At 41.1% G+C, this 13,039-nt stretch overlaps 1 protein-coding gene across 1 annotated transcript in view; it reads left to right on the plus strand.

Annotated features, from left to right (window-relative positions):
* The window catches only part of roraa (RAR-related orphan receptor A, paralog a), a 300,817-nt gene that overhangs the window by 175,884 nt on the left and 111,894 nt on the right, over positions 1 to 13,039 (plus strand). The window lies entirely within an intron of this gene.

The following is a 13,039-nucleotide window of genomic DNA, read 5'->3' on the forward strand; positions in this document are numbered from 1 at the left end:
TGTTTCTTCCATTTGCGAATAATAGCACCAACTGTTGTCACCTTCTCACCAAGCTGCCCATTCCAGACTGTAGGTCTACAATCTTGTTCCTGAGATCTTTGGACAGCTCTTTGGTCTTGGCCATGGTGGAGAGTTTGGAATCTGATTGATTGATTGCTTCTGTAGACAGGTGTCTTTTATACAGGTAACAAGCTGAGATTAGGAACACTCCCTTTAAGAGTCTGCTCATAATCTCAGCTCGTTACCTGTAAAAAGACACCTGGGAGCCAGAAATCTTTCTGATTGAGAGGGGATCAAATACTTATTTCAATCATTAAAATGCAAATAAATGTATAACATTTTTGATATGCATTTTTCTGGATTTTGTTGTTGTTATTCTGTCTGTCACTGTTGAAATAAACCTACTATAACAATTTGAGACTGATCATTTCTTTGTCAGTGCAAAATCAAACATACAAAATCAGCAGGGGATCAAATATTTTTTTCCTTCACTGTATCTTTCAAACCTGTGCCTCTCTGTTTGCTGTAGTTGACACTGATGTTTATTGGGCACCTGTGAATAGAGTAAAACTCAATTATTTTTAACTGTTCCCTTCATGGAATTATAAGTATAACTGAACAAACCATAACATTCAAAAACCCCTGCTGTTTACGTCATTAAACTGCAGTGTTTTTGACACAAACATAAAAGTCATCAATATAGTTTGTTCAGTGGTAATGGAAAAACAAGGGGAAAGGACTCAACCAATATGAGTCAAGGTTCTACCACTAAATGCAACCAGAATAATAAGAAAGGTTGCAAAATGTAATATAACAATGTTAAAATCTTATGTTTCAATCTGTGATAATGGAAACATTGGATGACAATGGATACATTTTCTGGTGTAGGACAGTGAGAACAGGGGCTTAATTATGTTGGATAGTGGGCTTAGTTAAGAATTCAAGGTGGTTGTTGACCTATCTAATGTCAAAAGGAATCTCCAATTCTAAGGCCCTGTAGGGTCATCGGGGACAATCAGACATGGCGCTGCAAATCCACTGTGTTTGGGATGCAGCTTGGCTCTCCTCATTTGACCACAGATTACATCGGTCTAAATCTTATTCTAGATTAGAGGTACTGAGGGAATAGTTCTACCTTAGAAAACACACTAACATAATCTATTTTATTCAATGGTACAATAGTATAGAGCTGTTTCACCATGTATTTCTCTCTCTCCATCTGGTCATTTTAACTTGTGCTCGACCATGTCCACCCATGCAACTATCTGTTCACCTTTTTTTCTTGTTTTCTGGTGCTGTTAGGGTTGAGTGGTACAGTATGTTGATGTCAGCCTGCTTTTGTTCAAACGGGCTATGGATATTCACTCTTGCTCCACTCCCTGCAGTCTGCATCACTCATTGAGAATACTCCTGAAACTGCCTCACAACAAGACTGCTGTCTCTGCCTGCACAGTTTCTGTCTGCTGTTGGCATGGCCCACTCACACAAGAGCCATGGGCTTCTCATGGCCGCAAGCACCTCTCTAATCCTGCATTTGAAGAGGATCTGTGGGGGTGAGCGAGTGGAGATGTGGGGGTGAGTGAGTGGATATGTGGGGGTGAGCGAGTGGAGGTGCTCTATAGAAGCCACCACCAGATCCCATCTCCCTGGGCTTCCCTCCAGGGGCCTTCCTGTGAGTGGCATTGTGGCAACAGCGAGGTGGGAGGGGATGAGGCTCAGCCACTGCGCCAAGCCTCAGCCGGCCCCAACCACCCCCAAGCCCAGGAAGGGGTTGGAATAATGTTGCTGGTACTCCCTCAGATTGACTCTCCCCTGGTCCGGGGCTGAGTCCTTTCCTCTGCCAGTGTACAAGGTTAATTCCTTGATATGCCTTTATTTGACTAAAGGGGAAGGGTGAGGATGAGAGAGGGTGTGTCTGTGTTCATGGGGGTGTCAAGGGTGTTGGGAATGGAGGAAGGGAGAGGGACTACAGGAGTTCCTAAGAGAGAATGGGAGATTTGAGGGATGAGTGATTTCCTGCTGCCTCTGTGCTGTGTTCAGGCCGCAAATTAATTTGATGTTGTTATGTAACTGTAATCATCATCCTCTCTAATCACATCAGCGGCTTTGTGAAGCACCCAAAATAGAGAGATTGTCGGCTGTACTGGGGGCGTGGCCTGTAGCAGGCTCTGGTAGCCAAGTACCAGGGAGAGGAAATGGACTGAGGCCAACCCATAGTAAGCCCCTTAAAAAGACTGCAGAGGCAGAGGAAACGTCAAAAGAACAGATCTGTGAAATACTGTACTTCTGTGTGATTTAATCTTACAGCGTTTGCCCTTACAAAGATATCACACTGTGACCAAGTAAATGTCCCTTATATTTTTGCTTCATGAATGCTTTAAAGCCAGCTAATCTATTGTTTATTTTCATTTTAACCATACATATTTCAGAATCATAAAGCAGAAATGACTCCGACACCGTTTAATCCCCAAGATTGCAGTCCAGGTAGAGCAACCTCTTAAAGCAGAAGTACATAGTTTTTTTGTATTAACACATCGCTTTTCTATTAATCTGGATCGGGATGAATACCTACCATATCAGATGGTCCCAGGCCTGCATCTGAAATACCTCTGTATACTGTGTACTGCTCCTAAGGAGAAAAGTGGTTGGCTCTCACTGTGGCAAAAATGTTATCCTGGGCATAGGAAGTGATGCCCAGGTTCATAATGTAATGGTTCATAATGTAATGGTCCCTAAGAAAATACAGTTTAGATCAAAAGAAAACAAATGTGGTAAAAGAGAGGAAGATAGACGCTGTTTGGTGGAACATTGGTGCAGCTGCCTTATCCACAATGGATGGAACTCATGGAGTAAAATGCATTCAACTTTGACGCTGATGTGGCAATTCTTCTGTTAAATAAGTAAGTAAAGTTAGTTTTGGTAATAGCTGGCTATTCTCAAATGTATGCTTCCATATGTATGCTACATCAAATACATTTTAATTAATTTTAGTATATAAATAAAATAATTATACATCAACTCACCTGGTTGGATGAAGAATATTTTATAGATGAGCTGAATAAAGTGCAAAGATAACGTGTGGGGCTTTAAGAGGGAACTGATGTCACACCAGCGGCAGCCGAGATTTCTGGGAGAATGAGGCAGAAATAATTCCTGTTTTGATAGTTATGTCCTTCAGCTATAATTAAACTACAACTAAATGCAAAAGGACATAATGCCTGCTAATAGTCAATAAACTGTCAGCAATGCTGATGTGCTTTCATGACACCTTTTGATCCAGTGCCAGGAACCTTGGATTTTCTTGGTATTTTGTTATATCATGTTTTCTCCATTGGTTCAGTCAGCTTAATTTGAATAAAGCTAGTTGAAAATACTACTCATGCTAATAATATGCAGCCTGCCTGTGGCTGCGGATCCTGCTTTTCTCTGAATTTTGGATTATTTATCTCTCACTAAAGATCCAGAAGCATTGGTGATCTGTGGATGTACAGTGGTTGTTGTCTATACGCTTCTTGTGGCTTCTAGCCCACCTTGATTTTTGTTACACATCTGCTGCTGAACTTCTCTTCTTCATGTTTCTTTATTATCTATGGTTTCATTGAGTTGTGTATACTTTCTGCCTCGTGTTTCTGAAATGCAAAACAATCTAGCTATTTGTGGGCTACAACATGTTCTGTCCTTTTTAACTTGGGATATTGTGGTAGCAGATGCAGGCTGCAGTCTCCAGAAAATACAAGTTGTACTTTAAACAGCCATGTACTGAGTTTATAGTTATGTTGACATATTGTAGCCTAAGTTGCTTTAAATTAATACAAATTTGACTGCTTGGTTGCCAGTTACTATACAGATGGGCAAGTGATTTCGTAAACAGATTGATTAAGATTTGCCATAGTTCCACCTATAGGTAGCCACTCTGCAGCCGCTAGTAACCAAAGTTTGACAGTGGCGGAGTTTGTTTTCCATTGCTTCCTTAGCCATTGTTTGCAATGACAATGATAATTTAATGCTATGCTGTCTACGTGTTGTATTTGCTCAATACTCGGTCTAAATAGACAATTTGTTCTGTGCTAAGATGTTAAGAGACATCTTAATTTTGTTTTAGGTCACTGCTGTTAGAAGTGTTTACTTAAAACCTCACTTTTTTACTTCAGTGGGTTTATAAAGCCGACAACGCCTTTCAAAAGGTTCATCTTTTGATACCATAAAGCCTGAAATGGAAACACACAATTTCAGTATTTTTCCAATTTATTTGCACACTGTAATCCGCAATATCCTAGTGAAAATGAAAATAAATAACTTCTGAAAATCAATAAAACATTTTAACGTAAAATAACCTATTTGGATAAGTGAATAAGTGAGTTAATACTTAGTGGAACCACCTTTCTTGAAGGCCATGAGACACTTTGAATACGTCTCTTCTAACTTTGCACACCTAGACTGGGCAATATTTTACCATTCTTCCTTGCACAATTGTTCAAGCTCAGTCATATTTCATGGTGACAGCTTATGAACTGTACACTTCAAGTGCTTCGTCTGGGCTCTGACTATGCTACTCAAGGACATTCCCCTTCTTGTCCCCTTCTTTAGTTGTGAGAAACACCCTCACAACAGGATTCTTCCACTGCTGTGTTTTACTGTATGCTCAGTATTCTTTGGGTATTGGGTTCTCACCAGACATCTTTTTGCATTCTGGTGAAAAAGTTCAATTTTGTTCCCAACTGACTGCAGCAACATTTGCCGCTTGGACTCAGAATCAACAATGAGGTTTTTGGCAAAGTTCAAAGGAGTATTTTTTTCTTGCCACCCTCCTATAAAGGCCAGATTTGTGGAGCATTTGTGATATTGTGGTCACATGTACACTGACTATATTTGCCATAAAGGCCAGAAGATCCTTTAAAGTTGCCATTGGCTTCTTGGTTGCCTTTCTGATCAGTCTCCTCCTTGCCCAGTCATCCAGTTTGTAGGGATGGCCTTCTTAATAATGGTCTTTACTGTGCTCCAATGCATCAACAATGCCTTTATTATGTTTTTGTATCACCTGACTTATGTCTTTCCACAGCTAAACTCATTGATCTTTCAAAAGTAACTTTCCACCCTTTGTGGATTCTTTACTTTAAATTACACTACTAAGCAGTGGAGTCTATGGCCAGACTACTCAAATTCACTACAATTGATCACAAATTGAAGCCAGTTCGCTTGATTTGTGATATGAAAGGTAGTTGGTTACACCTCAAAAAGTTTGCAATTGCAATTCTAAGGGGCTGTGTTCACTCTTTTCATTTTGATACATTTTCAGAATTTTGGGAGATTTAAGGTTACTTTGTGTAAATAAAGCTGGAAGAATTCAGATTTGAAAAGGTTTCATTTCAGGCTGTAACAAATGTGAACATTTTAAAAAGGGGGTGGTGACTTTTTATACCCACTGCATATGACACTACTCTGTGCTTCATCCAATGTGTTATTCATTATATTGATTATTAGGTGGAGAAGCTATTTGGAACCCTTTCACAGACATGGGATGAATGTCTGTTAACTCACCCATTTATCCAACAGCTTTAGTGTTTGAAAAATCTCTATAGAGTAACATGGTCCAGGAAACTAAAGCACACTTTAACCCCCCTCCCTCTCTAGTATGTTCAGTTATGAGAAATAACCTTTCTATGTTCAAGAAACTTCCCTAGTGTAAAAGTGAAGAAGTTGCAACCAGTTACATGTTACCCCAGACTTTGAAATAGAGAATAGAAAGTGGTGAGACAACTTGATATTGTCAAACAGAGTTTTTGTTTGGAGCTCTAGATAGGTTTATGACAGAATTTTGCTCTTCTTCTGAGCGGATGCCAACTGGCATTCCAGGAGATGACAACAGAGACGAGTGGAGGATCTAGATTGGCCATCAGCCTGGGTGACTGTGACTCTAGAGACCAAAGTAATTTCAGGGGGGTCGGAGGTTCACCAACATGGTGAGGCATTCCTCCAGGGTCTGATTGGGTGGCTGAAGGCCCCCTGAATGTCCTCTGAAAAGTGCAGCCCTATGTCACACACCCACACACTCATTCTAGCCCTGAGTCCTGCTGAGTCCTCTCCTGACAAAACAAATGCTTCTGTTGGGAGGAAAAAGAAACACTTTCCATATCTGTCCCTTTATTCCCAGTCCAACCTAGGTGTTTAGTGGAGTTAAGGGACAAGTAGACTGGCAACATGAACAATGGAATTTCTTTCTAACCATTTGACTGTGTCTTGTGTTGTCTCCTCCACGGTCAAGAAAGCACAATGAATAAGACATTTATGGGAGGTCTCATACAGGCTTGCATACATGCATACATGCATATGTACAAACCGTCTGACCAACGTGCGTCGTGCCTTGTTAATACTCCAGAATTTGACAAATGCCCACAATACGGGATTTTGCTATGCGTCCGTGTTGCCATGCTTCATAGTTTGTTGTTGTGGAAGCACAGGAGGTTAGTGGTGTGCCTTTTCCCCTCCAGCTGAAACCTGTCAGTCCCTCCAGGGAGTAGAGGCCAGGTTTACAGGACAGCTGAGGCTGATGCAGCCCTGCCTGACAGCCCTGTTCATCTCTTCTTGAGTAGTGCATTCTGGTCCACCCGGCGCTCTCAGCCTGGACAGGATGTGTTCCCTTCCTGCCACTTTACATCCACAAGCTCTACATTTAATTAGAATCACTTGTCATGTCTCGTATATCTCCTAGGCCTCTTGGTGTCAGCTGTCAGCCAAAGAAATGTGATAGTTATTCATTGCTCCATACAAGTAACAGCAAGGTCGCAGGACAGAATGCACCTTGAGCTAAATGTGCTTAAAGTGTGGGTGGGTTTGCTCGTGGCTTTGTGTGTAAGCAGCACATTCTGTAGGTATAGAGATATTATTATGACTATGACAAAATGTGTTTTGCAGTGACATTACAGGACAGTATTATCCAGGGTAGAACATTTTTATTATATGGTTGATAAGGAATCACTTTTCTAGGATGTTGTTTGGCTATCTGGGTGGGCTTAGCAGACATTTAGAGGCTGTTAGTGGATTCAGTTGGTATCGGCTAGCTGTGAGGCTTGGCTGATCTGCAACTCCATTCTGCCGGCTTGGACTGAACCCAAGAGGTGCTCTGCTCAGAGGTACACAGGCAGCCATGTGACTTCCGAGGCAGGCAAATGTTGCTTACATGAGACACTGTGCCAAGATAATTCAGACATGATAGATGCACTGAACTCTGACCTGTGCTTGAAACTGTGCATTCCATCATGCATATTGAACTCTTCTTGTGAGATTTCCCCCAGTCTCCCCGTCCCACAGGCGTCCCCTAGTCCCATTGACCTGTCCCTGTGGCCCTGCCGGGGCAAAGCCCTGTTTGTTTTTGTTGTCAATGCTATGCCTATTGCTTTCCTTGTCCCTTTTTGTCTGACTGTCTAGTCCAACCATCTCTACCCCTCTATTTTTTTCCTTTATGCTCTATCTCTTTGTTTCATTCTCTCTGTTACTTTATCTCACTCTCTTTCTGTCTGTGTGTGTTTACTGATTCAACATTGCCATTATACAGGTCCATTTCTCTCCATGACATCCTGGAGCATTAGCTAGCAATCAGCTGACAGCACCCAAATGTTTGCTGGTAAACACACTCGTCTTCAACTTTTCCTCTCTTTGTGTTGTTTTGTCTGTCATCCTTCTCTCCTCTGCTTCCACCTACCCCTTTTCAGTGATTAGGGATTGATTCTTTCCTCTGTCCCTCTACCTCTTCTTCTATTGGTTGGGCTCCATATCCCCAGGCCAGTTTCCGCATATTAGCACCCGAGGCCAGGGGAAGCAGGCAGATACGCATGCCTGCCATGACACATGGATCCTGCAAGCTAGTGAAAAATGAGCTTTGGAGAGGCAATAAATTGCATCCAATTTAGAGATGAAGCTGAAAATACATTTCTCTTTTCAGAAGACTGAAGAAAAAAAAAAGAATTGCAGATTTTTTATTTACTCTATTCATGTGAATCTCCTTTGAAATATAATTTTAGTGATTTTCGTATAATACATATGTGTTTTCAATTTATCACCCGGTTATAAAAATAACTTGTATCTTGGCTGTCATATTTGCTCCTCAACTCAAAAACACATTTTGAGTTGGAGGCAGCATTCAGGATAGATTCATTTTTCAGACGTAATTTGGCACAGGCACAAGCACTTTTCCTTTCACGTCATTGCATAACCCTAAATGAACTGTCCAAGTGGCTTAGACTCTCTCAGCTTAGTGCTGGAGAAGACATTGAAAGGGAACGCATGTGCAAGGTAGTCTCTGGAATAATGAAAGGAACTGTCTGGTAATGACCACATCAACGTTCCAACTCCTCCCTCCTCACTGGCTCCTTTCTAAATGCTTCCAGAAGTTCTGACTGCCTTTCTGTGGCAGTTCTCTAAATTATTTCTGAAGAAATGAAACAAATCACCAAAACCCTTCAGAACATAAAAACTGCATAAAAAAGCAAATGTAAAGTCTAACTCCTTCTCAGTCTCACTGATCCCAGCCATTTGTTTCCTAAGCCCAAACTCCAGACTAAGATGTGTTCCAAAGCTCCACTGCCTTTGTGCTCAGGTACAGAAAGTGTTATGTGCCAGCTATTTCCTGTGTATTACCTGGCCTGCCAAAAACACACTGGAGAAGACAGGTGGGGGATTCACTGGGGAAATTGTGGCCCATTGGAGATGTGTTTCTTCTCCACTAAAAGGCTTTGTTTCTATACCCCATTTCTATGTTCTGACACCCCAACTGTGAGGTGTTAAAATTGGCACAAAAAAATAATGGGGGGGGGGGGGGGGGGGGGGGTGAATAGTAGTGTAGTGCCATTGAACTCAAAAAGTGAAATATGAAAGGCATGCTTTGGTTTATTTTGGAGGGTACTTCCTGAAAACAATATAATTCTGATAGATTTGTGAATGTTCTTGTTTTATAAATTATGCCAATTGATCCTCCAATGTAACAGCAAAATGTCTACAATTGAATTTACATTATTGAACACAAGTTTTAAAATATTATAATATATAAGGGGCAACACCATGGAATCAAATGTAGGCTTTAACTGAATAAAACACTTTTTGAAGACAATTTGAATAAAAAATAGTGTATATGTATTACAAAATATTTAATAACATAGGCTATATTAAATTTAGCCATACACTAGGTCAGCAATGTAGCTAGCTAGGAACTGTGTGTGTTGCTGCAATCATGGGAAAAATGCAACTGGATTTAGCAGATCATCTAAGCTCAGCTGATTAATAAATAACCATGCCTAGGTCTTGGAACAGTACACCTCTAATTTGCTGCAACTCCTTGACTTGTCTGTGCTGCTTTAACTTTCAGTGTGGCTTTGTAAATATTGGAGGTCTAGCTGGTGTTCTGAGTGTGATCAGTGCGTTGAAAAGCCATCAAGAACAACTGAAGCCAGAGCTCCTTGCTTCTCTCAGACAGCTGTATTTGTCAATATGTACATCCAAACGCTTGGATGTGAGCTCCCTGTGGCTCTGTGACCCCTCCAGATAGCTGTGTAAATTATGTAAGTGCAGGCTAGAGAAGGCAGACAGTAGTTGCACTACACCCACCAGGCTTCCACTGAGCCTAGTCCTCCATCTTCCCTCGCTCCACACACACCAAATGCATTTGTAATATGGGTTTCCAGTGCAGTCTGGCACGACATGAAGAAGGCATACATGGAAGAGTTATCAGGTTCCAGGGGGATCACAGAGTATTTTCTTTTAAACCAGACGTTTTTCCAAGGTGGGTAAAACCACTTTGTATGATTTGACGAACCAAGTAGAGACAGTATAAGCCTTTTCCAAAACCATGGCATTAATAATCAATACCTATTTGTAACCTTAATACCTAACTCTAACCTTAAGAACTAACACTAACCTTCAACCTTAATATCTAACCATAATTCCTAACCTTGATCCTAATACTTAATCAGGAACTGACTATAAATGCAACCTCTGTTTATAGCGTAGCCTTGCAGTGTATATATTTTTTTCTTTCTCCCGTTATTTCTTTCCCTCTCTTTCTCAGCTTACAGGGCTCTGGCTCTGTTCAACTCAACTCAAGTAACAATAGGCCTATAGCACAGCACTATCTCACTGCTCTGAGCGGATTATCAGACAGCTCTATAGCATCCACACAACCACAATCACAAAACCTCAGTAGGCAACCCACTCATGTTTATAGCAAACATTAAGACATATTTACATTTGGTTTTTTGTGTGCCGTTTGAGGGAGAAATATGATATCCCATTATCACACCGTTAGTCAGGGAAATCCACCAAGCCAAGCATGTTGTATAGGATTTTGCACTCTGTGTCGTTTTCAAATGCATAATTACAGCTAATTTTAGTGTATGAATTTGCGTGCCTGACCATCTCTGCCCCACTACAACGTCACACTGTAGATGGATCCATCACAAGCCTGTAAATAGCAGTCTAACATTGAGCCTCGACACACATTTTTCTGCACTACATAGATACTACTTAGTAGTACTGCATAGTAGGCTATAGCCTACCCACTACCTCTTCCTGTGGGCGGAATTTCTCTTTGTGGTTTGACATAACACATGACATTTTTGAGCGTGACGCATTCACTCACACGCAGACATTTGTCCCCACAGCCATCTCCATGTTGTGAGTGACATATCATCGATGTAGAGTTAATCTCTTTACCAGAAAAGCTGTAGTCTCTCGGTGAGAGAGAGACTAATAAAAGATAGATGCACCGCCTCTGTCTTGACCCTCCGCCACCTGCTCAGTGAGTTGCCACAAAGTGTGTCCTGGCTGTCTGCATGGCAGAAATCGATTAAGGCACTTCACACAGTTCTTCGCTGAGTTAGTCTGGCTCATGCGGAATAATTAGAGCTAGCACACACAGTCACATCCATGATGCTGTTGAAGCAATGCCTCTCTTACATAAATCAATAGTTCTTATTTATTTCCCCCTCTGAGGCAGACAGAGCTAAGTTCTACTTGGTGGTTGTAGGTCAGTGTGTCACTATGCCAGGGCCTGATGCTGAGCCATTTTGACAGGCTCCCAGCAGCAACAACAACAACACAACTCCCCTGCCCTCAAAATCAAGGCAGAAAATTGAATAGTTGCTCCGAAGTGGTGAGGGACTTGCATACGTAAATACACACACAGAAATGCTGCATACACACATACACGCACTCACACACAGACATGTAAACACAAAAACGCACGTACACAAACCAAAAACAAACTAACAAATCCTCATCATCATGTCACTATTCCTACAGAGGTCAGGGTGAGAGAGTAGTCGTCTGTTTGTATGATTATTTACATTAACTTGCTATGGCAGCCAACAGATTGTGTTCCATGAAAGAGTTTCCCCTGGGATAGATGGAAATATTAGATGCTAAAGAATAAAAGCCAAGTGAATAAAGAATAGGTAGTGAATTAATAATAGCAGAACTCAAAAACTCAAAAACAGGTTTAATAGATAGTCTGTCCAGTTATTACATCAGTGTTTTCATACAATGTGTGTCATGTGTGATTACATCACTGCCCTGTCTTATTGCAACAATTCCCAAAGGATTTGGGGACGTTGAAGATCATATCAAACCTTCTTGTTAGGCATTTGAGCCAAGCTATTCTGCTGTTCTCCACATTGCCCAACCAAGGAAGTCATGTGAGTTAACACATGTGAGGGTCAACACGTGTATGCATGCTCACCTGATAACCTCACCCAAGCCGCCTGAGGGAGTCGCGAGAGTGCAATGAGTACCCTGCTGACGATGCCCTCCCCCAACTACGGGTCAATGTGGTATACCAGCCACTCATCACCTAGTGGTCACCTTAGTGCTGTGGGGGAAAAGTGTATCTTAGACCACTGCCACGCCTGGAAGGCCCTTGGAGTCATTCAGGAAAATGTTTTTCAAATGTATGTTTGTAGTTAATCACACACAATTGTACATGCACGTGCAACAGAGATTGAAATATAGAGACAGAGAGAGAGTGAAAGAGAGGTACTGCGAAATTTCCCGGAGGCCCTTGGCAGGGTTAAGTAAAGACCTGGAAGGTTAGGAAACATCAAATCACAGCAATAAAATGCGAATTGACTGCTGACTTTGATTTTCTGCCTTGGGAGTTCTTTAGCATTGAGTGCTGTTTCCCATGCTGGGTTAAGCATTTATGGGCATAAATGGAGGAGGAGGAGGTATGATAATACTACTTTATTGACACAGTAAAACATTCAGTATAGTGTGGATGAGTAAGTGCAATGTTATATTACTGTCATTTGTTTTTGTGTTAAACGGAGAGTCGTGTTTCTATGGTTTTTACTATAATGTTCGCAGTCCAGAATGTCTCACCGCAGCTTAGCTGCATGGTCAAACAGTTGATTATCACTTTAAAGCTAGGTCAGCCCAGATTCATGTCACAAGTGGCAGATATTCTCAGTCGTCCCCCATAATACAGGGACCAGCATAATCCAGTCATCCCTGGATTCTACAGCATGCATGCATGCATGCATGCACACACACACACACCTCATTGCAGCCAATGTCCCCAGACAGTCCCTGCAGATATCCTCAGGAGGTCATTTACGCAATTTATGCAACAGCTGTTGTTTTGATAATCAGAAATCATTAGGTGTGCTTGCACAATTCTAGATGTCTTATATACTCTCGTTATTATTATTATATGTATATATTCTTATTGTTGTTATTAGATATTAGATAACTATATAATATAGTCATTAATACTCATTATTATTCTTATTAGGTTTCTTCCACAAACTGTACAGCTTACTGTCCCAACTTGGATGGTTTTATACTCTTTGAAATATGCATTGTTGTTTTTCAACTATATAGCAATTGATTTATTGATTTTCCTTCTTTCTAATATTGCTTAAGATGAAATGCAACCATCATGACATAAAGAGTAGATTGTGAGGAGTTTTTGGGACAAAGTTTTTTTTGTTCAGGATTTCTCCCCACCTGACTGATTCGCCTTCGTCTAAAATACTAATCTACCCATTGTAATGCA

This window comes from Esox lucius, chromosome 19 (assembly GCF_011004845.1).
Source record: "Esox lucius isolate fEsoLuc1 chromosome 19, fEsoLuc1.pri, whole genome shotgun sequence".
Lineage (NCBI taxonomy): Eukaryota > Metazoa > Chordata > Actinopteri > Esociformes > Esocidae > Esox > Esox lucius.